Below are 25,281 nucleotides of genomic sequence, written 5' to 3'. Positions count from 1 at the left end.
CCTGTGTAACCCTTGACAGTGTTCTCTGCTGAGTCCTGATGCAAATACTTCATTAACATCACAGGCACTTAGAAGGGAAGCAATGCTGCCTTTTGTTCTATCACTAAGTTCTCATATTATGATTAATTGACTGAGTGCTGACAGTGTGATTGCATTGTACAAACAAAAGGAGACATGATCCCTCCCCCCGTGAAGCTTACAATCTACTCTACAGACATAGACTAAACAGATCGGACACATTATAAGGGGTAGTGGTAGTGATGCCTAGTTCTCCCCATGATAGGCCTTTGTTCTAATTGCAAAAGACTTTGCCATAGTTGTAAGTATTCATGCTAAAATGTTCCATGCTTTGTCTATTGCCTCAGGTGGCATTTTTGGGATGTTTAAAAAAATCCCCAAACCCAAAAAACCCCCAAACTAAACCCCAAATCAAATCAAACAAAAAAATATAAAAAACACAGAGCTGGTTAAGGCAGGGGTCCAGTTTGTTTGTTTTGTATAGAGTACCATTAAAATGTATATTGTGATGCCTGTGCACAAGGGGGAAGAATTAAGGTTGCACAAAAACTTTAATTCTGGGATTTCCCAATTTTCAAAGGCATGGCTTTACTACTTTGATAATATTCCTTTAACATGTTTTTGGCAGGTAGTATAATAAATCAAGATGGTGGAGGAATCTTTCACAGATCACCTTTGAAATGGTGAGAGAAGAACTGTGTTTTGAAGAGGGGTTGGAGGAGAAGAGGAGGTTTTTGGTGTACGAGATGAAAACTGTTGCAAGTGGCACATGCCAAGGGACTTAATGAGCAAAGGATATAAAGGTGATGAGCAGGAGAGAAAAAGCAGAAGGTGTAGGAAAAAAATGTGACCTCTAGCATGTAGGCAAGAGGGGAGTTGTGCAACACCTTTAACAGATGGTATAGATGCGTGAACCTTAGGGAAAGGGAAGCCAATGAAGGATTTCAAAGAGGGTGGTTGCTTGATTAGAGTGGCAAGAGGCAGCAATCACTTTAGCAGCAGAAAATTGGGTATGGGATTCTGAGGTGAGATGTCTTGATTTTACAGGGGCAGTACAGATATTCAGGGCTTTATCTTATATGGACACATATTTTACCCTCCCCCCATCCCAATGCTTTCACACTTGCTATCTGGTCACCCTAGTTGCAGAGGAAGAGGTTGCAGTAATCTAGGTGAGATGTCACCAAGAGTGTTGTCACTGGTGTTCTAGAAATAGGATTGGGGATGAAATGTCACGTTTTAAAAATATTGTATATGAAGGACTGAGAGAATGTGATGAGAGTCTAGGCTTGTAGGGGAATGGGGAAGTGGGTTATGCTGCCAAACCTGGCAATTGGGAGGATTGTGTAGTGGTCAAAAGAGATGGAGAAGGACAGAACAAGAGGCAGAGGGAGCTGAAAAGAAAGATAGAAACGTATTATTTCTCACTAATCTTCTTGAAGGAGATAGTCTAGTCCATAGTTTTAATTCCGAATGTTTATTGTGATTCCTTTGCTATTCTTCTTCTGTGATGAAAGCATTGTCATGATTCCTAGCCTCTTGTATAACGGCAGAATAAATGGGATGCTAAAATCAGATGGCACCGAAGGTACTTCTGCCCTTGGGCTACAGTGAATTAAGCATCATTCTTTCTGACACATTTTTAAAGTTTTGAGGTTTGAAATATTAAATATGAATATTTTACATGTTAAATTAGGAAGGTACTATTTGTGCTTGGCTCCCTGCCCTTTGCATTCTGTAGCTTTATAACTGAGAAGTCTCATTGCTCAATCATAAAACTGGAAAGTGTATTTGGTTTAAATGAATACATTTTCCTGCATACAAAACAAGTGTTTGTTAGCATTTAAATGCCATTTTGTAATGAATTCAGCTGTCAGTCTTTGTAATTTTAATAAATATTTTAATGTCTAGGCTCATTCCTTTTGCACTTCACTTTCTAATTTGCTGAAAAACAGAGCCCTGCTCCTCGCACAGTTTGTTAGTGTATTCAGAAAGGGTGGCTGACAGCACCAATGAAATAAACCAAAATAAGATTTGAAGCCCTTGAATTATAACCTTGTTGACATTCTGAAGTTGATTCAAATGTCAAACAATTGATGAAGGGATTCAGTGACTGTGGAGGAAAAATTATTTCTGTGAGGAACAGATCTCTAAAGCTTAATTTCATGAGCATGTTGCAGTAGTGTGATGGGGTGAACCTGGCCCTTTGAGACTCCCTGCTTGAGACCCTGAGATCCTACTACACCCTGTCCGAAGAAGGAACAGCAAAGGTGGGTCCTTCAGGCCTGCCTAGAGAGACATCATGGAAACAATCAATCAGAGCCCATCAGGTGTGGATAGGAGGAGCAGCTCAGCTACTGGCTGTGGCTAGAGGTGTAAGGAAGGGCGCTCTGGCCAAAGGAACTTGACAGGCTGAATTTGCTAAGCCTAGAAGCGAAAGGACCTGAGAGCTCTAGCCCTAAGGTAATGGGCGAAGGTAAATGGACCAGGTGGGAAGAGGCCCAGGGAAGGCAGTAGCAACCAATTAAAGGAAGCAGTATGTGGCTGCTATTTACAGGGTCTTTGGATTGGGACCTGGAGTAGTGGCTGGCCTAGGTTCCCGCACTGGCCACTGGTGAAGTGGTCTAAGCCCAAAGAAAGGGACATGGCTCAATTAGAAGCCTGAGTGAAGGGCTGGATTTAGCCAGGCACAAAGCACCTAAGTCCTGATGCTTCCTCCAGCTATCAAGTTTCTTGGAGTCCTCCGTCGAACTGACACTCCAGTGGGATTCTCAAACTAGGCATTCCTCTACCTAATCGCCCCAGATGGGCATGGTCTCGTAGGTATTCTCAGAGCATGCCTATGAGATTGGGCTCTACACAAATTAGGCAGGAATGAACAGGTCAGAAATTTTGTGAGGGTGGATGGCTGTCTGTCCATCCAGAATAGCCCAATGGTTAAGGCAGTCACCTAGGATGTGTGAAAGTCAGGGGCAAATTCCTTCTCTGAGTAGGGACTTGAACCTAGGACTCTCACATGCCAGGGAAGTGTCCTAAACACTGGCCTATTGGCTGTAGTGGGGTGGGTGTCTCTCTCTGGTTTCACAAGTAAGGTCTGTGTTTCGTTTGTAGGGCATGGCCTGACCTAGCTTACTAACTCCAGGAAAGGTTTCACAGTAAGAATCCCGAGAGAAAAGAAGTGCCTTCCACTGGCCCATGATCAGGCTGTGAGAGGCACAGATCAGTTGAAGTTAAGTTCATAAATACCTTTGAGGTTCTAAGCCTAAATTTCACTCCTTTTGTCTGCATTTCACCCCTGACTAGCTTAAATGGCTTCCCACTAAGCTTGATGGCTTCTGAGGATCCCTTTCTTAAGTGCCAAATTCCCTATTCATTGTATGGGGAGCCTGGGCACTTGGCTGAGGATTCCAGTAGGTGGCAGGGGGCTGGGGGATTAAGCATTACATTGTCCCTTCCCCAGAGCACATAAAACCAAGGTATTAAACTTTATTGGATAACAAATGATATTTTGGAAGGGGAGGGGGTTCAACTTTCCTATACTTAGCAATTTTTCCCCTCATTTACCAAAGTGCTAATTTAAAGCAACGAAAGTTAAATACCTGCTTCCTGTTCATCAGCTTATGGCCCACAGTAAAGCAGGAAACCGTCTCAAAATGCCCAAAGCACCCAAATACCACCTTTTCTATGCTGAAGTTATAATTAACAGCTGTGCAGGGGGTCAACAAAGGCCAATTTTAAGTCCTCAAAATAAAGCTGAATTTCAGCCTAGGGAAACATGTATTCTCCTTGCCTAGCAAAGTGACATTCAGAAATATATAAGGCCTTTTTATTACATTAAACAGTATAGCTGGGTGGGAAACAGTTTTCAAATCCCAAGAGAATCATTGAGATTTCAAACCTCTTTCCTGTCCTGAATGAAGATGAAAAGTCAAAATCTTAAACTTTCACAAACGGAAAACTGTGAACAAAATTTTCATGTTGGGCCAACAAAAATATTGTTTCAGTAATTTTGAAAAGTTTCAATTTGATTTCAACATTTTTTTGTTTACTTTTTTACCTTCAATTAAATTTTTGAAGTTAAAAGTTGTGTTGAAATCACTACAGCATCCTGTTTTTACTTTTTTGAAATTAAAAAGTTGTTTGTTTTTGGTTCAAAACAGCAAAACTTTTTCATTCCAAAAATGTCAAAACTAATATTTTGGTGATTTCAAAATTTCTTTTCAATTTTTTTTTCAAATGGGGAAATTTATTGAAACTGAATCCCATAAATAGTTCAACAAATCTGCATTTCCCCATTTAAAAAGCTTTTTGACCAGCTCTGTTATATGTTATATGACCAGCTTGATAAAACAAAACATCAAACCTTTACAATTTATTATATAGCATTGGTATTGTGGTAGTAGGTAGAAGCCCTAGCCAGGGAGCAGATATTCATTGTACTAGGCACTTGATAATCATAACAAAAAGATGGTCCTCACTTAAAGAACTTAATCTGAGGTCAGGTCTATGCTAGAAACTTTTGAAGATACAGTAATACTAGTTAGGGGTGAGATTTTTTTAATGACATTTCTGTACCACAAAAAAGTACTTTTGCTGGAGTCGTTTATTTTGTTGGGGGGTGTATATAAAAGTTATAATGGGGAAAGCATTTTTTGCCAGAATAAAACAGCTTATTGTCTACATTATGAAGGTGTCTACACTATGAAAACTTCAATATGTCTGCACTAGGAGGGTTGCCGGTATAGCTATATCCAACTTTTCTAGTGTAGGCTAGGCCTGAATATCCTACTGATCAGATTTAAAATCACCCATCTCACTCCCTACTTTTGATGAGACATTTTTTTCTCACATTAATGTATTGTTTTTTTCCCAATAATTATAAGGTATGCAGTACTTTGTTTCTATTTTGTGTATTTAGGCATCCATTAGAGGTGGTCAAGAGTTTTATATCAAATGTTTTTTGATGGAAAATGCAGTTTCTGTAGAACAGACTGTGACAAAGCTCTGTCCTTGTCTCCGTGGGTCCCGCATTTCCTGGCGGATTTTGCTAGCTTCAGAGGCTCACTGTGACCCTCCACGTAACCCTTCTCTCTCTAGAGACAAGGGTCACAGTCTACTGAGCCATTTTCATCATAAGCCAGCAAAGGAGGTGAGGAGAAGTTATCCTTCCTTGCACAGTCTCTGTTGTCTCCCAGTCTCAGTGATTAATCGGGGGCAAAGGTGTGTGGGGGGGAGCCTGGGCCCACCCTCTACTCCAGGCTCCAGCCCAGGGACCCTAACAGTATCAGCTATGATAGCTGACCTTTTAGAAACATGACATGTACAATTCCCTGGGCTACTTCCCCCACAGCAGCCCTCACTTCCTCAAGCTCCACTTCACCCTTACCTCAGGGCCTCCTTCCTTGTGCCTGATATGGTGTGTACTGCTCAGTATCTCCAACCGCGCAACTTCTTCTCACAGCTCCTGACATGCACCCCCACCTGACTAACTAGGAGGCTTTTAACTCGTTTCAGCAAGCCCCTGATTGGCTTCAGGTGTCCCAATCAACATAGTCTTCTCTCTGCCTTCTGGAAAGTTCTTAATTGGGCCCAGGTGTCTTAATTGACCTGGAGCCTTAATTGAACGGCAGTGCATCATGGGAATACCATGACCATGATGCATTTTGGGAGATCCTACTTTGTTTCTCACAAAAAATTGATATTTTGACTGTCTTCCCAATTGAGGACAAAAACAAATGTCAAAAATTGGAATTTTCCCTGGCATGGAAAATTCTGATATTTGACCAGCTCTAATGTTCAACTTATTTCAGAGGGTTTGCTTATTCTCTCTGAAATGTTTGACGGATTTTTTTCTATATCAAGACATGCCTATTTCTTATTTTATATATGCTATATCTCCTGATCTTGGCATTATAATTTGTTTTTTGGAATATATTTAATTAAAAACAAGACAAAGTAAAATATAATCCTGCTGTCACCTCTAGTGCAAACTCCTCTACTGTATTTCACTCTCTTAGATCTTTAGCTTGTCCTAAGCAAATCTCCAGTTTTAGAAAGGGATACTAAGTGATGAATAACTAATGTACCACTGTGGAGAATCTCCATTTCATCAGTCCATAACCACATGCTGTTAAATCTCATGCTAAATGCTCCTATGGCGTTTGTTGTTCTATTGTTGAACCTCATCATCATATGTCAGCGAAGTGAGACAAGACATTCTGCTGCATAGTACATTCTATATTAATTGACCTTCCTTGGGCCAGTCTTTTGTTCCAGAAATTCTAATACAGATTAGTTACAAGTGTGCTGTGAAAATGAAACCCACGAACTGCTACTTCATTTTAAAATGGAAGCATATACATAAATGTAAAACTGTTAAATGTCATATATAATACCTGTGCAAATAATAGACAACTATATAAGCTGTTTGTACAGAACAACACTGAGCGATTTTTAGGTAACAAGGGTTTATTTAACCCTGAAGAAATCTTTTCTGATATGATTTTTAAAAATGTAATTACAAGACCAGTAGGAAAAGGGGATTGAACTAGAGCAATCACTAGTGTAACCTTTGTCTTCACAAAGTTACACTGAGATGATTTTTTCCTAAATCAGCTAGGTGGGAATCAAAGTTTTTGATATGGTTCCACATGTGAACTTAATTGAAGAAACAAGCATTTGAATGGAAAAGAAAATTGTGGAATCAGAATATAACCAAATCTCCCAGTATAGTGTTAGGAGATGTCTGGTTCTGCTGAAAGTGTTATCTAACAGACATTGTGCAAAAGAGAGATTCTAGCTTCTATGGTGTAGGAGCAAGGTTGCGGAAGACTGGCGAGGAGCTAAGTGGTGGACTGAGTACATGACTGGATGTAAGTGGAGGATGTAGGCAATTTCAATGAAATATGTCCTACAGACCCTGCCAAAAGATATTGTAGCATAGCTCAGCATATTTTTGCCTGTAAGCAAGTTAGTTTATGTAATAAGCATAAATCATACATATAAGAATGTAACCAGCTGTGATCCCATGTAACCCCGAGATAAGCGTGGAGAATATAGCGCCGCAGAGGACTCCTCCCCTCCCGGAGTCCTGCCTGATCAGCTGTCCCGAACAGCCAGAGTCCCCTGCAGCCCCTCCGCACGTCCTAGGGGCTCCCTGTGTAGATTGGAGGGTAAATTCTTCCTTCCTTCAATAAAGCATATTTACTATTCTTAGGCCTGAGTGTCCTCCTTTCGCTGGTATCTTCCCCCCCAGCCCTTGTGGGCACATATGATTATTAAAGTCGCATAGCAGTTTTTAAAATTGCAGGAAGGCTGGCCCTACCGCCCTGGAGAAATTTCTCTTCGAGTAATCATATTATGCCCATCTAAAATATATTTCAATAATATATTTGCTTTCTCTTCTAATCTATAGCATTGTGTTATTGGGTTCTGTTTAATGACTTCATTGTTTCATCCCAGATGTGTTTGCATTTCAGTGGTGAGTGGATGAACTATTCTCTTTTATATATGCATATACCTATGTTGATAGTAATTTATTTAGAAAGAGTGGGATTGTGGAGGAACTTTTAAAGCACTTTAGGTTCCTCAGGGATGAAAACTGTTACATAAATGTAAGGTAGTTTAGGGCACTGTAGTGTCTCACAGTGAGTTTGCCTAAGAAGAGCTCTGCATGTGATTTCTATTTAGTAATGTACTTTGGTTGGTTGAAAAAAAAATTTTTTTTGAAACATTTGTGTGGCTTGGAAAATCATGGCAAAATATTTCCTCCCTAACTACAAGGTCAGGTCAGATTATGACCTTGAGGAAAACTCAAGGAGGGCAAAGACTCTACCACACTGCTTTCTTCATCACCACTTCCCTAAAATGTTGAAGGAGCAATGCTCCCTCCATCCTTTGTTTTTGCCAATACCACATGGCTCACTTTCCCCATCTTAATTTCCTCTCTCAAACAAAGCGCCAGATCCTCTGCTAGTGTAACTTCTTGTAGCTCATTTGTGACGATGACCTACATGTGTGTTCAGAGGTGTCTCCCCCTTCCATAGCTTTAGTCCCCTGTTTTATATTTAAAGTCAAATATGTCTTTTCAGAGTAGAAATCTGGGGTAAATCCTGGCCAAATTGAAATCAATAGGAGATTTGCCCTGACTCCAATGGAGCCAGGATTTCATTAATGATCTTCTTAGGGGGATGATATTTACTTATGTAAGTGAAATTATAACAACAGATGTGATCAGTGGTGAAAAAATACTACAAACTTTGGTGTACAAAGATTTTTAAATGAGTAATCATTTTGTAGTCTGTCTATGATTAAAACATTCTGGCTGAGTGGAAAGAACAGACAGAGTGAAGGAAATGGTTATATTAAACTGATATTCAATTATGGAAAATTTAATTCTAACCTGAAGATGTAATATTAACACAGGGGCAAAAATAGTAATTGTTTCTAATTCATAGACATTAATTTCCCTGCTGCCATTAAAAGATGTGAATTGGCACATCAAGGAGAATATGATTTATCTGGGTTGGAATTATCAGTACATAAAGGAGCTTTAAAAATTCTTTACTCATATTATTAGGTAAATAATCATCTCCTGTTATGTGACCTGTATGTCAATTATATAAGTAAACAAACTTCAGAGTGCACTCTTTATAGTCTAGAAGAAAGTACATAGTGGAAAGGTAGGTATTCTGTATACTTTTCAGAGGGTTACTATGGCTTACACATGAATGAATTCTTTAAATTCCAGGAAAGATTCATTCAGAATTCATGAAAATAGCAAAATATAGTAAATGAGGAACAGTTTATTGTAAAGCTGAATCTAATAATCAAACTAGAAATGATTAACATAGAACCGTTTTTTCCCTGTAATGTACACAGAGAGTTTTTCATAAACGGTAAACAACTATAGACATCTGTATTTTTTTTTTTTTTTACTTCCAGAATGTGTGCTGCAGTGAAATATCTTAGGAGATTGAAAAAAGTTCAGGGCTGGCTGAAAAACAAACATATTTTCAGGAATGATTGTTTCAAACTTGATGTTTCTTCTTCATGTTTCATTAAAATGAATATGCCATATCTGTGTCCATTCCTTTTTCAACTTTCATTTGATTACAGTATCAAAGTTAGAGATGGACCTGAACCAAACCATCTGCTACAAACACCCTCAAAGTTAGGAGGGAAGGATTGGAACCCAAGCTATGATCTGGTCCCAGATATTCTAATTGTCTTTATCTCTAAAATGGGCTCCACCAAAACCCCAAATCCAAACAATCTGGGCACGGGCTGGGGGAAGAGAGGGTGTTTTGCAATGTGGATATTAACTTTTGTTACTCAGGCCCCTCTCTAATCAGAACACTGACCTATTAAAACCATGCCATGTGTCATGGTTACAGAATTAGCTGGACCTTTGATTCCAGTCCCATTTCTTTCACGGGGCAGGCATTACACCTTCACACTTCTCATGGTGGAATCTGCACTTCTCCCACTTAGACTGGGTCCCTGGTCTACAGCACCCCTGTTTGCCAATAGTGATTCCTTACCAGATGCAGCTGTGTGTGGCCCTGCAAGACACTCTTGTTTTCAAGCTGGGACCATTTCGTAAATGTAGTGACTCAGCTTCTGCAAAAGCAAGTATTATTTATTTATCCATAGAAACATGACAATCAGAGAAAGGGTTTAAATAAAAAAGGGCTACATGCATATGACTTACCTTAAGTTCTGTCAAACCCAGTTGCTTAAGACAAATCTCATAGAATGTCTCCCTCTACGTCAGTCTGCTGTCCATGACCAATTCCCTGAAAACCCACTCTCCCTCCTGAACTCAGGTTTTTATCAGCTCTAAAGTTCTTTATTCAGATGTCTTGCCTGATAGTCTCCTTTCCCATCCCAAGCAAGGGGAGTTGGGCTCAGATTCGTCAGAGGCAAAATTTCCAAGGTGTTGACAACTGTATTGTCAGTTAAGTTCTGATGATTGGATTATCTAAAGCCACTATCTGCCTTACTGTGGATGTGTAGGATGCTCCTGCGGGCGTTAATCCTTTGAACCCTGCTAGCAAACAGCATAACTATCAAAGTGAAACACATAATACTCACAAAAATAATAGATATCTCCCATGTTCTTAACACCACTGTTCTATAACCAGACTACAGGTGACTGTGAATATGCAGATATATTTTCCTTTGAAAAACAGACAAATAACAATTATTTGTTCAAAAGACCTGCTGTCAAACCAAATTCAATTCAAATTGAAACCTTAATCTTTTGGCTGTTTGTAGTTTATGTAAGTCTTTCCTTCAAAACGCATCAGACTTCACCACCACAATTCGCTATATCCTTTCTACTCTCTTTGTCATTGGAGACTTCAATTCCCAACCCTCTGAGCAACATTGAATACACTTATTATTGTACAGTCTCCCACACAGAGACAGATTCTCACCTAGTCTCAAGTTCTTCTCTTTTAACTGTCTCTGACAACACCATTAGTAATCACTGTTCAATGAAATTCAGCTTGGTGGCTTTTTTAAGCCTCTCCATTCTCCTGGCCCACAGCATTGCTGACAGATATTTCTCTTCTCACTTAATTCCTTCCATGATAAATGCTTCTGTAGTGCCTGTCTGAAGGAGATGGGTTTGAACCAAAAAGCTCAAATATGGATCTAAATTTCCTCAAACCAATTAAGAGCTCAAAGTTCTGCTGTCACAAAGATCTCGAGCAGTGAGAATTTCAGTTACTGTAGGGATGCTGCCCTTTCCCCAAGGTATACAAAGTTTAAATACATCAAATATTAAAACTGCAGCATTAGATTAGTTTTAACAAGCTCAGAGTACTGATATATTAACTGTGCTAGAGTACTATTATATTCAACTCTATCCACAGCAAAGTTTTACTTATTAGCACTATAATGGAAAATGAAGGCTTTTGGGGTTACATAATTATGCAAGGTTTCAGAGTAGCAGCCGTGTTAGTCTGTATTCGCAAAAAGAAAAGGAGTACTTGTGGCACCTTAGAGACTAACAAATTTATTAGAGCATAAGCCTTCGTGAGCTACAGCTCACTTCATCGGATGCAACTAACCCTAACTGTTATCAAAACTATAGTTCCATTACTTTCCCTTTTCACTGTGTTTACATTAAGGCTTTTCCTGGAAAATGTTATGACAAAATTAAAGTCCTAATCTTCAGGAAGAGGTGTCTGTGATGGGGTTATGACACCCTAATTTTCCCATCATCTGTTTCTCCACCCAGCACCCTGAGGAGTTTGCCAGGTCCCTCCTTTTTATATTAAAAAGGATATAGAACTACATTATTACTAAGAGTAGATGACTAATTTTTTCTCTTAATAGACAAGCAACCAACATCTCTATTTCTTTCCTTCATCAGAGCCATCACCATCATCATCTCTAGTATGAAGAGAGACATCTCTTCACTCAACCACTTTAATCTAACGATGACTTCCTGTCTCCCTATCTTTGGTCCTTTTATATCATTGCCATCATCAATTACTCATTCTGCAATAGCTCTCTTCCGTGATGCCCTGAAAACTGCTGCTACCATTTCTCTTCTTTTAAAAAAAACTATTTTTTGCCTCTCTTCCTCTCCACCATCCCGTCTCAAGCTTGGATTTCCTTAGCAAATTCTGGTTAATACTCTTACCTCTCTGACCACCTTTCCTAGTACTCTTGCTTTTTATTGTCTTTTGTTATGACCATTGATCTTTTTGCATGAAAGAGGTTACTCTCTTCATGTGTTTAATGACCTATTTCTTCCCTCTAAAATTTTCCCTTATTCTGCTTGATAGAAGTGCAGACTTAAATACTATGATAGGTTTCAGAGTAGCAGCCGTGTTAGTCTGTATTCGCAAAAAGAAAAGGAGTATTTGTGGCACCTTAGAGACTAACAGATTTATTTGAGCATAAGCTTTCATGAGCTACAGCTCACTTCATCGGATGCTTATCCTCAAATACATTTGTTAGTCTCTAAGGTGCCACAAGTACTCCTTTTCTTTTTTTAAATACTATGGGTCATCATGACTCTCTTCAGCAAGAAGTGTGTGGCTTTAGCACTCTCTTCTGGTTTGTATCTATAGCTAATCACTTTTGAATTCTGATATACTTCATATTTTCCCTATTCTGTAGTGTCAGATATTCTACCAATGGAAGTTACGCATATATGAATGTACTAATAGGAGGAAAGACCCCATTAGAATCTATGGGTAAAATTCAGATGTGAGGCATAACATGTTAAGTTAGATACACACCTCCTCCAGGGTTTTCTTCACTGTGAGAAAATTAGGTGTGTGTTTATATTGAGATAGCTAACCTGAGTTATCTGTCTTTCTGTAAATCCTAGTGGAGACAAACTCAGGTAGTTCTTACCTTGATGTAGCTAGGTATGGTAAACCTCAGGGGAATAGTGTCAACCCCAGCTAGCTACAACAAGATAAAAACTACCTGTGACTTGGATTTTAAATCAAGATAGTTAACTTTGTAACTCGATGTAACTTACATTTCTTTGTGCTGACAATGACTTCAGTGCAAGGAAAAATGTATGGGGTCTCTCCCTCTCTTTCTCTCTCTCTCGCATGCAAAATTGAATTTGCATGCAAATGAGTCAAGAAAAGGTATAAGTTATACCAAAAAAGTCGTCTTAAACATTGGTAGAGTGGACATGAAAAGGTCTAAAAGAATCTGACTATAAAGAGGATGAAATTATTCCATTTTATACATCATCTCACAGACTTTAAGACCAGAGTCTATAAGATAATATAAATTTTGGTTCTTTTTTCTAGCTCTCTACACTGGTGTCACAATTGTTCAGGTGTCAGCACTTTTCAACTTTCTAGTCTCTTCACTGCACATTAAAATTCCTTCATTATAGTGGTCATTGAAAAATCTAATGGCTCCATTGCTCACGTTAATCAGACCTAATTTTTACCTACAAGATGGAAAATAGAAAGCGGTCACTTCTCTCACTGAGGTTCGTCAGTAACCATTTGAAGTGAGTCTTTTTGAATATTGTTCATGTTATGGTAATATTCCCCAGCATACCTCAGTTTTCTAACTTGTTCAGTCTCCATAAATCCAAGCAGTAGAATGGGAATCCTTTGGTTCCCAAACTTGTTCCACTGCTTGTGCAGAGAAAGCCCCTGCTGGGCTGGTTTGTTTACCTGCTGCGTCCGCAGGTTCAGCCGATTGCGGCTCTCAGTGGCCGCGGTTCGCTGCTCCAGGCCAATGGGAGCTGCTGGAAGCGGCGCGGACTGAGGAACGTACTAGCCACTGCTTCCAGCAGTTCCCATTGGCCTGGAGCAGCAAACCACGGCCACTGGGAGCCGCGATCGGCCTAACCTGCGGATGCGGCAGGTATACAAACTGGCCTAGCCTGGCAGGGGCTTTCCCTGCACAAGCGGCAGAACAAATTTGGGAACCACTGGATGAGGCCTGGCCAGTAGGGAATTCAGCTCTCCTTGCCTAGTCAAGTTCTTATGTTTGATCATCTTAGTTTCCAGTGCACTTCTGACTGTCCTCCATAGGCCTGCTCATCAGGGTACCTGATAAAGTACACGATCAGTACAATTATTATTCTAATTCACATTGTATTCTCTTTCCTTGATTCTGGGCACATGCACAAGTGCTATTTCAGATGTATGCATGTTTCTACAGCCAAGATGAAGTGGAGAGTAATATCATGAGAGAGAAGAGAGGATTGCTGATAAGTGCCTGTTTTGCATTAACTGAAAATTACCTGAGTAAAGGCAAGATCTAGGGCTGGTGAAGTGTGGCCACTTAAATCCTATATGCACGAAGGAAAATATCTGCAGGTATTTCAAACTTGATGTTTCTAACTCACATTCCTTTAAAAATATAGCTTCAAATTCTCTCAAACTTTGAGCTAATCAATTAATAGAACTATACTATTTTAATAATGTCTGCTGAACAACCAACAGAAGGACTTTATTGCAAATTAAAACAAACTGCTTCATAAAAGTTCTGAAAATAATCTAATTAGAAAGAAAATCTGTACAGAGAGGGAAAGCAAAAAAGGAAAGGGAAATTATAGGCGTAAAGATGCAAATCTAAATGTATTGGGGTGTGAAACATTTTAATTTGCATGCAAATTAAATATAGAATTAAGAAGCTTTAAGAAAATTAATGTGTGAGCTACACTAGAAATATGAAGACCAAATCAAGAAAGCTGAGACATTTTTATTTGTTTCTTTTCAATTCCCCTTGGCATATATGTTTTGATGGTGATTATTCCCATTTCTGTTAAGGAAGTATAAAAGAGAACAGATTTGATTTGATAATATCAACCCACTGGCAAGATAAGTATAATCATTAATACTTAGTGACTAATACAGTCTCCTGGATTCAAAACCCAGGAAGATTTAAAAAAAAATTAAGTTTGAAGAGCCTGGTAAGTTAGGGTAAAATCTGTATTTTGAAAATAACATTGAAAGGTTCACTGTATGAACATATTTATTTTATTTATTTTGTCTTAAACACACTTAAAAATGGCAATAAATAAATGTTATTGCCATTGGAAATTACATAATGATAGTTGCTATGGAAAGGAATGTGTGTTAAAGCAATATGACTGATATTACACTGATATTACACTTTGCCTGCTTTTCCCTGTCTATAATATAAATTTATATCTATTGGCCAAGCCTATACTATACTTTATGAATTGCTCCTTTATGCAAAAGTAAGACAATCTATTACTATAAACTGCAGCATTTTCAGTGCATGTACAAGAATATCTCTGTTAAGTCTATTAGAAGTCTTTGCTTTTGACTATAGAAAAATGATATAGATTGAATATGAAAATTAATAAAACATTTTTCAGGGAAGAAAATAATGCACTGTTTAAAATATCCACACAATGGTCTATTCCTCCCCGAGTGTAAGTATGTTAATCCCATTAGTGTCAAGAGGAGACATATTTGTCAGTGGAAAACAGCCCTGCAATATCATTCATTAGATTATATTCGATTTTAGGCTTATTTATTGGGCTTTCAGACTGTAAATGATTTACTATAGATGAATAATATTGCCTGTTTTGTTGAAGAAACAATCAGGATGATTAAATACAGTGATTATTATTTTATTTTCTACCAGATCCAACTACCACTGAGGTTTTAAATTGGCTTCAGTGGGAATTGGACTGAGCTTTTGTATTGTATTTATGACTAGAACAGACAGGAACTTATTTTCAACGCATAGAAAATATACAGGTTGGCATTTATGAATCACCATGGTGGGTTCTGAAATATGAGCAACTGTTATGAATAAAAATAAATACAAACAGCAAAACAGACTGCAGCTGCAAGCCAAATTAATATGTCTTTCACTCTGAGTTGAACCAAGAAAGACTATGAAATAAGACTCCAATGATGCAACTAGGTCAGTTTTCCCATTTGACCCCACCACAGCCTCATTGGGTTTATGAGTTTGCAAGATAGGGGCTCAAAGCTCTGGTAGAATGCCTTGCTGTTATTCCTTGAAAAGTTTGATTCAAGGAAATGATAGCAAGACACCAGTCTGAGGAGAAAACTACTTAACGGTTGACTAGATGTTTAAAAATGCCTTGTATAAAATCACAAAAAAGAAAAGGAGTACTTGTGGCACCTTAGAGACTAACAAATTTATTTGAGCATAAGCTTTCGTGAGCTACAGCTCACTTGGTTGGATGCATTCGGTGGAAAATACAATGGGGAGATTTATATACACACACAGAGAACATGAAACAATGGGTTTTATCATACACACTGTAAGGAGAGTGATCACTTAAGATAAGCCATCACCAGCAGGAAGGAGGGGGGAAAGGAGGAAAACCTTTGTAGTGATAATCAAGGTGGGCCATTTCCAGCAGTTAACAAGAACATCTGAGGAACAGTGGAGCGTGGGGTGGGGGGAGAAATAACATGGGGAAATAGTTTTACTTTATGTAATGACTCATCCACTCCCAGTCTCTATTCAAGCCTGAGTTAATTGTATCCAGTTTGCAAATTAATTCCAATTCAGCAGTCTCTCCTTGGAGTCTGTTTTTGAAGTTTTTTTGTTGAAGGATAGCCACTTTCAGGTCTCTAATCGTCTGAGTGGAGAGATTGAAGTGTTCTCCGACTGGTTTTTGAATGTTATAATTCTTGACGTCTGATTTGTGTCCATTTATTCTTTTACGTAGAGACTGTCCAGTTTGACCAATGTACATGGCAGAGGGACATTGCTGGCACATGATGGCATATATCACATTGGTAGATGCGCAGGTGAACGAGCCTCTGATAGTGTGGCTGATGTGATTAGGCCCTATGATGGTGTCATAAACACCACCCTATATTGGAAACCTACTGACCGCTATTCCTACCTACATGTCTCTAGCTTTCATCCAGATCACACCACACGATCCATTGTCTACAGCCAAGTTCTACGATATAACCGCATTTGCTCCAACCCCTCAGACAGAGACAAACACCTACAAGATCTCTATCAAGCATTCTTACAACTACAATACCCACCTGCTGAAGTGAAGAAACAGATTGACAGAGCCAGAAGAGTACCCATAAGTCACCTACTACAGGACAGGCCCAACAAAGAAAACAACAGAACGCCACTAGCCATCACCTTCAGCCCCCAACTAAAACCTCTCCAACACATCATCAAGGATCTACAACCTATCCTGAAGGACAACCCATCACTCTCACAGATCTTGGGAGACAGGCCAGTCCTTGCTTACAGACAGCCCCCCAACCTGAAGCAGATACTCACCAGCAACCACACACCACACAACAGAACCACTAACCCAGGAACCTATTCTTGCAACAAAGTCCGTTGCCAACTCTGTTCACATATCTATTCAGGGGACACCATCATAGGGCCTAATCACATCAGCCACACTATCAGAGGCTCATTCACCTGCGCTCTACCAATGTGATATATGCCATCATGTGCCAGCAATGTCCCTCTACTATGTACATTGGTCAAACTGGACAGTCTCTACGTAAAAGAATAAATGGACACAAATCAGACGTCAAGAATTATAACATTCAAAAACCAGTCGGAGAACACGTCAATCTCTCTGGTCACACAATTACAGACCTGAAAGTGGTTATCCTTCAACAAAAAAACCTTCAAAAACAGACTCCAAGGAGAGACTGCTGAATTGGAATAAATTTGCAAACTGGATACAGTTAATTTAGGCTTGAATAGAGACTGGGAGTGGATGGGTCATTACACAAAGTAAAACTATTTCCCCATGTTATTTCTCCCCCCACCCCACGCTCCACTGTTCCTCAGATGTTCTTGTTAACTGCTGGAAATGGCCCACCTTGATTATCACTTGATTATTAAAACAAAAGGTTTTCCTCCTTTCTCCCCTCCTTCCTGCTGGTAATAGCCCATCTTGATCACTCTCCTTACAGTGTGTATGTTAAAACCCATTGTTTCATGTTCTCTGTGTGTGTATATAAATATCCCCACTGTATTTTCCACCGAATGCATCTGATGAAGTGAGCTGTAGCTCACAAAAGCTTATGCTCAAATAAATTTGTTAGTCTCTAAGGTGCCACAAGTACTCCTTTTCTTTTTTGCGAATACAGACTAACACGGCTGCTACTCTGAAACTTGTATAAAATCATGGATTCATAGTTTCCTAGGTGATCATCTAGTCTCACCTCCTGTATAACACAGGCCATAGAACTTCCCAAAAATAATCACTAGAGCAGACCTTTTAGAACAAACATCGAATCTTGATTTTACAATGGTCAGTGATGGAGAATCCAGGGTGACCTGTGGTAAGTTGCTCCAAAGGTTAATTACTCTCACTGTTGAATATTTATACCTTATTTCTAGTCTGAATTTGTTTAGCTTCAAATTCCAGCTATTGGATCTGGTTATACCTTTCTCTGCAAGGCTGAAGAAATCATTATTTAATACTTGTTTCCTATGAGGTACTTATAAACAGTAATCAAGTTACCCTAAACTTTCTCTTTGTTAAAGCTAAAAAGACTCAAGGAACTCAGTCTATCACTATAAGGCATGTTTTCTAGTCCTTTTATCGTTCTCTTGGCTCTTCTCTGAACCCTCTCCAGTTTATCAACATTCTTCTTCAATTGTGGGCACCAGAATTAGATACAGTTTCGCACCAGTGCGAAATATAGAGATAAAATAATCTCTCTATTCCTACTTGAGATTTGCCTTTTTATATATCCAAAGACTACATGAGCCCTTTTGGCCACAGTGTTGCGCTGGGAGCTCATGTTCAGCTGATTATCCACCCCAAGAGCCAAATGTTTTTCAGAGTCATTGCTTCCCAGGATAAAGTCTCCCATTCTGCAAGCATGGCATACATTCTTTGTTTATAGATGTATACATTTAGAATAAGATGTATTAAAACACAATTTGTTTGTTTGCATCCAGGTTATCAAGAGATTCAGATCCCTCTGAATCAGTGACTTGTCCTCTTCATTATTTACCACTCTCCCAATTTTTGTGCTAGCTGCAAACTTTATCACTGATATGTTTTCTTGCATGTTAAGTAGCATAGGGCCAGGAACCAATCCCTTCAGGATCCCACTAGAAATACACATGCTTAATGAGGATTCCACATTTACAATTACATTTTGAGATCTATCAATTAGTCAGATTTTAATCCACTGAATGTGTGCCATGTTAATTTTATATCTTTCTCATTTTTAATTAAAATATCATGTTAAGTCAAATGCCTTACAGAAATCTAAATATATTACCTCAACACTATTACCATTATCAACCAAACTTGTAATATCATAAAAAAAAACAAGTTAATTTGGCAGGTTGATTGACATTAATTATATTACCCTCCTTCAATTCTTTATTAAACAAATCTTGTGTCATATGTTCTATTATCTTGCTTGGATCAACGTCAGACTGACAGGCTTATAATTACACAATGCATTCCAGTTATCCTATTTAAATATTGGCACAACAGCAGCTTTCCTCTAATCTTCTGGAACTTCCCCAATGTTACAAGACTTATTGAAAATCAACATTAACAGTCCAGCAAGTTCCGCAGCCAGCTCTTTGAAAACTCTTGAATGCAAGTTATCCCTTGCTGATCATTTGACAATGTCTAACTCTTAGCTTCTGTTTAGTATCCTCCTGAGATAACATAAGTACGGCCAAACTGGGTCAGACCAAAGGTCCATCTAGCCCAGTATCCTGTCTTCAGACACTAGCCAATGCCACATGCTTCAGAGGGAATGAACAGAACAGGTAATCATCAAGTACTCTTTCCATTCCACTGTTATCATATGATATGACTATAACATCTGTTTTTCCCAAATACAGAACAAATATTAATTGAACAATTCTGCCTTTTCTGAATTATTGCTAATAATTCTATGTACTAATACCATTGTTAGGATTCTTTTTGACCCTAAGTATCAGAAAGACAGACGTGTTAGTCTGTATCCACAAAAACAAAAACAAGTCTGGCAGCACCGTAAAGACTAACAGATTTATTTGGGCGTAAGCTTTTGTGGGTAAAAAGCCCACTTCTTCAGATGTAAAGAAGTGGGTTTTTTACACATGAAAGCTTATGCCCAGATAAATCTGTTAATCTTTAAGGTACCGCTGGACTCCTCGTTGTTGTTTTTTATCCTAATATACTTTAAAAACTCTTTCTTATTATCCTTAACTCTGTTGGCCTTAAATTTAACCTTGTGTCCCTTTGCTTCCCTTATCAATTTTCCACAAATCCCAACTTTTGATTTATAGTTATTTCTATCAAATTCCCCTTTCTTCCATTTGTGTTATATATTTATACCTGCCTTCAATTCCCATCTATACCAGGTCAGTTTTTAACCAATATTGCCTTCTTTCTCAATTGTGGCCTTTTGGGCATCTACTAAAATTTTCTTAAATAATTCTCAATTATCATTTACCTCTTTCTGATTAAATTCTTCTTCCTAACTGATCTGGCTCAGTTGTTCTCAGCTTTGTGAAACTGGGCCTTTCAAAGCACTAAATATATATGTAAACTGGTGCGTACTTTATTCTGTTTGTGTGTTATAAATGTGATCAACTCATGATCATTTGTATGTAAGCTACCATTAATTTTTAGTTCTGTGATCACTTCCTCGTTATCTGTCAAGATGGGCTCTAATATAGAATTTCCAGTTGTTGGATGCAACACTTTTTGAATTAGGAATTTGTCATCTATAATGTTTAGAAATTCCAAGGATGTTTTAATTCTGGCAGCATGAAACCTCAAACTCAGATTGAAGTCCCCTATGATAAAACGGGGTTTTTTTTCTTTTCTTTTCCTATTATAGATAGGTGCATAAGGACCTGGTCATTCTGTTCCCTAGTGTGAACTGAAACAGACACCAACTAATACCCCATCTTGTGCTTTATCTTTTAGGGCATTGATCCATAAGCATTTATAATCACTGGACCACTTGGATTGCTGAAAGCCTAAATTTCTCTCTCTGTACTAGATTTCTATAATAGTAAATTCAGTAATAATTCTTGTTAATAAGCATACCATACATAGTTGGATGGGTTATTAGACAATTCCTCATGAGTACTGCACTTTAAACTGTTACTCTAACTTGAAGAACCTGTTTCCCTATGCAGATAATAAAGCTAGCTATTAACATAAATGCACACATAAACAATATATTATAAATAAAATATTCACATTATTGAAAAATATTTCAAAAGAGTAGTAGGAATTATGAGGCATATACAATATTGTTTTATGGCCCTAGAGGAAAAAGGTCTCTCATTTTTAAGCATATGGACACTCAGACCTTAGAGCCATATTTGCTAATAGAATTTTTTCTCCAATGCCATCCTACAAACACCTATTATCCTTTACAGATATTAAAATGGAATCTTATAAATAAATTCAGGATATTCTTTAAAAAACTGAAATTGATCACTCTCTAGCTAATATGGAGATGTGCCTCAATCTCTAAATTTATTTAATTATAATCAGCCTATGGTGGTAATTTAGATTTGGATTATTTTAGTTTAATTCTTTTTCTTTACAAGAAAATATTTATTTTTGTCTTTTTACAGAAAAGCACCAACTATGATATTATACCACAAACTGAAGATTGTTTTTGGCTGTGTGAAATCTTACCCAAAATGTATGATGATCTGAAAGATTATGAATATAAAATTATATTTTAAATAATCCTTTAAAATGAAGTTAAACAGGCCAATTCACTTCTGACCAACAAATTGGTCAATTCCTTCTCTCTTCAGTTTACTCATTTTGAAATTGTTAAAGCTTTTGGAGTTGCCACAGTTTGGTTGTTTGAACAAATTGTAACTTACTTGGTTGCAGATACACATCAGTTGTCAGTTTGGCACTGAATTACTTGCCACCTCAATGTAATATCACTCCACCAGCTCAACTCAATCAGGATTATTAACTAGCATGTTCCTTTAGCACCATCAGCAAGGTATAACCATCCTGCAAGGTCCCACACCTAATGTCCAAACTACAATGACCTATGAAAAAGTTTGGGAGTCCAAGATGTCTACTTAACTTAATCCATTACAAAAATACCAATATCATAGACGTAAGCACAGAATGTATTGAATTACCGTCTCATGCTGCTTGTATTTTCCATTAGTGCTGACAAAATGTGCATTATACCACTTCAGTTCCTCTGGTATTTTGGGCCACTCCTTTGAAAGCAATGTTTTTGATACTACCATTGGACTCTTCGTCTCCTTCCACCAGACTTCATCCACTTCATTATTCCTAGAGAAAATGTCAGCTGGGGAGAAAGCTAAAAATCCTCGCTCACTGCCATTGCTTCCACTGGGCATACCTCCACTAATCCCTTCCTTACTAGAGATAATATATCAGAAGGAAAGGGGAATTAAAAAAAATCCCTTTCTTCTCCTGAAATCTGGTCATCACAGGCCCTGCCCTCTCATTAATGCCGATCATTATGTCAGCGAGTGAGGAGTTGAAGCCCCTTGTCATGGGATGACACTGGCCCTTTAAGAAGAACCAGGGCCAGTGCACCTGTGATCCATCAGCTTACTCCAACTGGCCTGGAGAGAGTTAGGGACCCAGGAACTCAGAGCTGTGTCAATGAGGAAAAGGTAGGTGAAAGCATCCAGAGACTGGGGAAGGTCCCAGAAGGAACTGAAGGATGATCCTGGGGGAAGGCTAAAGGCAAGCAGACAGCAATAGGAGGTTGCTGGGTGACTTCCCCAAGCCAGGGTCACACAGCAGGAGAGCCGGGGAGAGGCTTATCTGCTGACATTTCCATGGCAGAGATCAGAACCCAGGAGAGTAGTGAGAGGGCTGGGGGGGGGGGGAGTGAGGGGTGCTTCTTGCCCAGTGAGAATGATCTCCCAACAAGGAGGCTTAGAAGGGAGGTGGTTCTCATTGGGAAGAGCAGGGGTGGCTGAAACACAGATGGAAGAGCTGGGGTGGCTGACCTGCTAGAGGAACAGGAGAGGAACAATGAAGAGTGCAGGCATGGTGGAAGACACAGGAGTGTGGTATGTAGTGCACTGAGGGATTAGATGTCCTGAGATTTAAAGGATTATATACACTAGGGATGAGAAATGAATTGTGTTGGGGCTTATGTTTTAGATTATTTGCACAATGTTTTGTAAAAAACAACAACAACAAAAAAACAGCTGCAATGAGGCATATTACTGAGGCAAGAGATCCCGATATGAAATTACTGGGATCTTTGAAGCGTTGAAACTGGAGGCAGGAACACTTTTCATGCCAGGGCCTGTGCCAGGAAGATCTTCTAGGCAGGGTATCCTATCACACGCCTGCTCAGTTCCTGGGCTGCTGTCATATATTTTACTTAGATTGAAATTATGGCATTGTTTGTTCATTTTATTGTAGGAATTATCATTATTTGTGTTTCACTTTATTATTTGTATGTATTTATAGGAATAAATTCATTAGCCAAGACTAGCCTATTTAGTTTTTAATCTCCTTAGCGACTATCCGTTTGTTATGTTTGTATTGCACACGATGGGGCTTGGGCTTCTAGGTGCTACCACAATATAGCTAATAACAATTCATAATGTTTTATGCCTAGGCATTGTAAAATTTCTCTTTTTGTATCATTGCACTCTAACAAGGTTCCTTTCACCACCTCCTTTTTCCTAAAGGGAACCCCAGAAATAAGCTACTGGAATTAAGAAGCAAGGTGTGACTGGCAAATGTTATCTACATACAGCAATAACTATAGGAACTGCTGAGATTATTTCTGCCATCATTGCTACAATTTCTGCTCTTTGTAACTACTAAAGAAGCTATTCAGTCAGCAGAGAGGATCTTCTTCTGAACAGCCAACTAGAGGAACTATTTTATATGAAATTCAATAATAGCTAGAAGTCTCTGATTCTTTTAGATATAAAATAGGTTTCGTTTCCCCTAAAATAATCTTCAACACAGTGAAGTGAACAAAAAAAGGCAGATTTTTGATTAAGGATTAAATTTTAGGATTCAGGAAATATGAGGTATGGGCAATTTCTGAGCAGGTTTTAATCACAGTGTAGAAAACGGTGCTGACTATGGCTACTAAGACTACTTTTGCAGGAAACCTACACCCAGTGCCAGTTCCACTGCACCGGTTGCAGATGCTTGTTTGCAGCAGGTAATTTTCTTAGTATAGGCAAAACTTGGATATTTGTAGAAGACTCTGCGTCTGGGTCTGAATGATCTTTCCCTTCTGTCCCCTTTTTTTTAGAGATAGTTAAATAATGGAAACTTTATTTGGAAAAAAAGCTAAAATTTTCAGTGAGTTATTCAACCAGTTCTACTCTCTACAAAGTATGAACTGAACTAAATTCTTTCATTTTCATCAAGTGGAATTATATTTCCTCAAGCCTTGCTGATGCTTCTTTTTTTGAAAATCATCATAACAAGATTCCATTTTTTTTGAATTTCCCAGTCAAAATGGTTCCCTTTGCTGCTCAAGAATCTGCATTTAATTCTTCATTCAAATTTTAGACTCAGACGTCTAACTTTCAGTCCACTTTATTGTTTCAGCCATTATATCTCCTATTCTCTTATGACCTCCAGAGCCCCATATTTCTCAACTACTGAAATGGACCTTGTTCTGGTCAAGGGAGTCCATTAACCTCAGGGTTCATAGATTCGGACTTCCCAAGTCTTCGACAGCACCTATGATTCCATATACTGCAGTTTCCTTTGGCATTTCAGTCAATGCTTTTATATCAACTTAAGATGGAAGCTTATGTTTTTCCTCACTTCTCTTCTTCATCACTTTTTAAGGAGGTTCAATTGATTTGGTTTGATTTCCTCTTTACAATCTTTTAGACCTTACATTTTTGTATCCTGCTACATCCATTACTGGCATCTCTTTCTCTCTCCATAAATTACTTGTTTTCTAACTTGCCGTGTTCGTTTTCATCATCCAATCCCACAAGGTGCCAATATTAACCTTTAACTTGGTAACCCCTCTTGTGAAGCAACTCACAGATGGCAGCAAAGGGAAGGATATCTCTGCAAGTTTCTCCTCCTGGAGGTATCTCCCCAATTGCCCCTTCGGTGTGGGTCCCCTGGGATCGTATGTTTTCCTCCAAAGCACCAGCAGGAGACAAGGCTATGTCTCATACATCTATGCAGGCTCTGTGTTCATTACACCTTCCACCTTCACTTCCAGTTCCGGAGATAGGCTGAGAGGGCTTCTGGTCTAACATTTAAAATGTGTACTGTGGTGGAGGAGCATGTGTGTATACATGGGGGAATCTCAGTTACAGAGAGGGCACCAGAAAGATAATACAGCCTGGGGACTGTATTATCCTTGGGGTAGAATTTCTTCAGGGCCAATGTTGGAATAATATACTCCCTGCAACCTTACCTATTCCTTTCCATCCTGTCTTCTCTCCCCCTGTGGCTCTCTGGACTCACGAAGAGTACCCTGCAGAATTCAAACAAAGATCAAATGCTGCCTTAAAGCTGGCCACTTTCTTTCATTTGGAAGGAGGTGATTTTTCCATGGAGAAGCCCCTCCACACACAGATCTTGGTGGTTTGATCTGGTCCTTCTGTGTTTAATTTGTTTGGTATTGGGTAGCACAGTGGTTGCCAAACTTGTTCTGCCGCTTCTGCAGGGAAAGCCCCTGCCGGGCCAGGCCAGTTTGTTTACCTGCCGTGTCCATAGGTTTGGCCAATCGCGCCTCCCAGTGGCCACAATTCACTGTTCCAGGCCAATGGGAGCTGCTGGAAGTAGCGGCCAATACATCCCGCGGCCTGCGCCAC

At 38.9% G+C, this 25,281-nt stretch overlaps 1 long non-coding RNA gene across 3 annotated transcripts in view; it reads left to right on the top strand.

Annotated features, from left to right (window-relative positions):
• Positions 1-25,281, top strand: part of LOC119851497 — a 233,409-nt gene that overhangs the window by 116,754 nt on the left and 91,374 nt on the right. The window contains exon 4 of one of the 3 annotated variants that reach the window (XR_006278849.1): positions 21,082-22,294. The exons of the other annotated variants lie outside the window; for them this stretch is intronic. This is a non-coding gene — a long non-coding RNA (uncharacterized LOC119851497). Of the gene's footprint in view, positions 1-21,081; positions 22,295-25,281 lie in introns of those variants that run through there. 3 annotated transcript variants of the gene reach the window in all.

The sequence above is a fragment of the Dermochelys coriacea genome, chromosome 2 (genome assembly GCF_009764565.3).
Source record: "Dermochelys coriacea isolate rDerCor1 chromosome 2, rDerCor1.pri.v4, whole genome shotgun sequence".
Lineage (NCBI taxonomy): Eukaryota > Metazoa > Chordata > Testudines > Dermochelyidae > Dermochelys > Dermochelys coriacea.
Note: the sequence above shows the minus strand (reverse complement) of the source record. Positions and strands in the feature narration are given on the sequence as shown.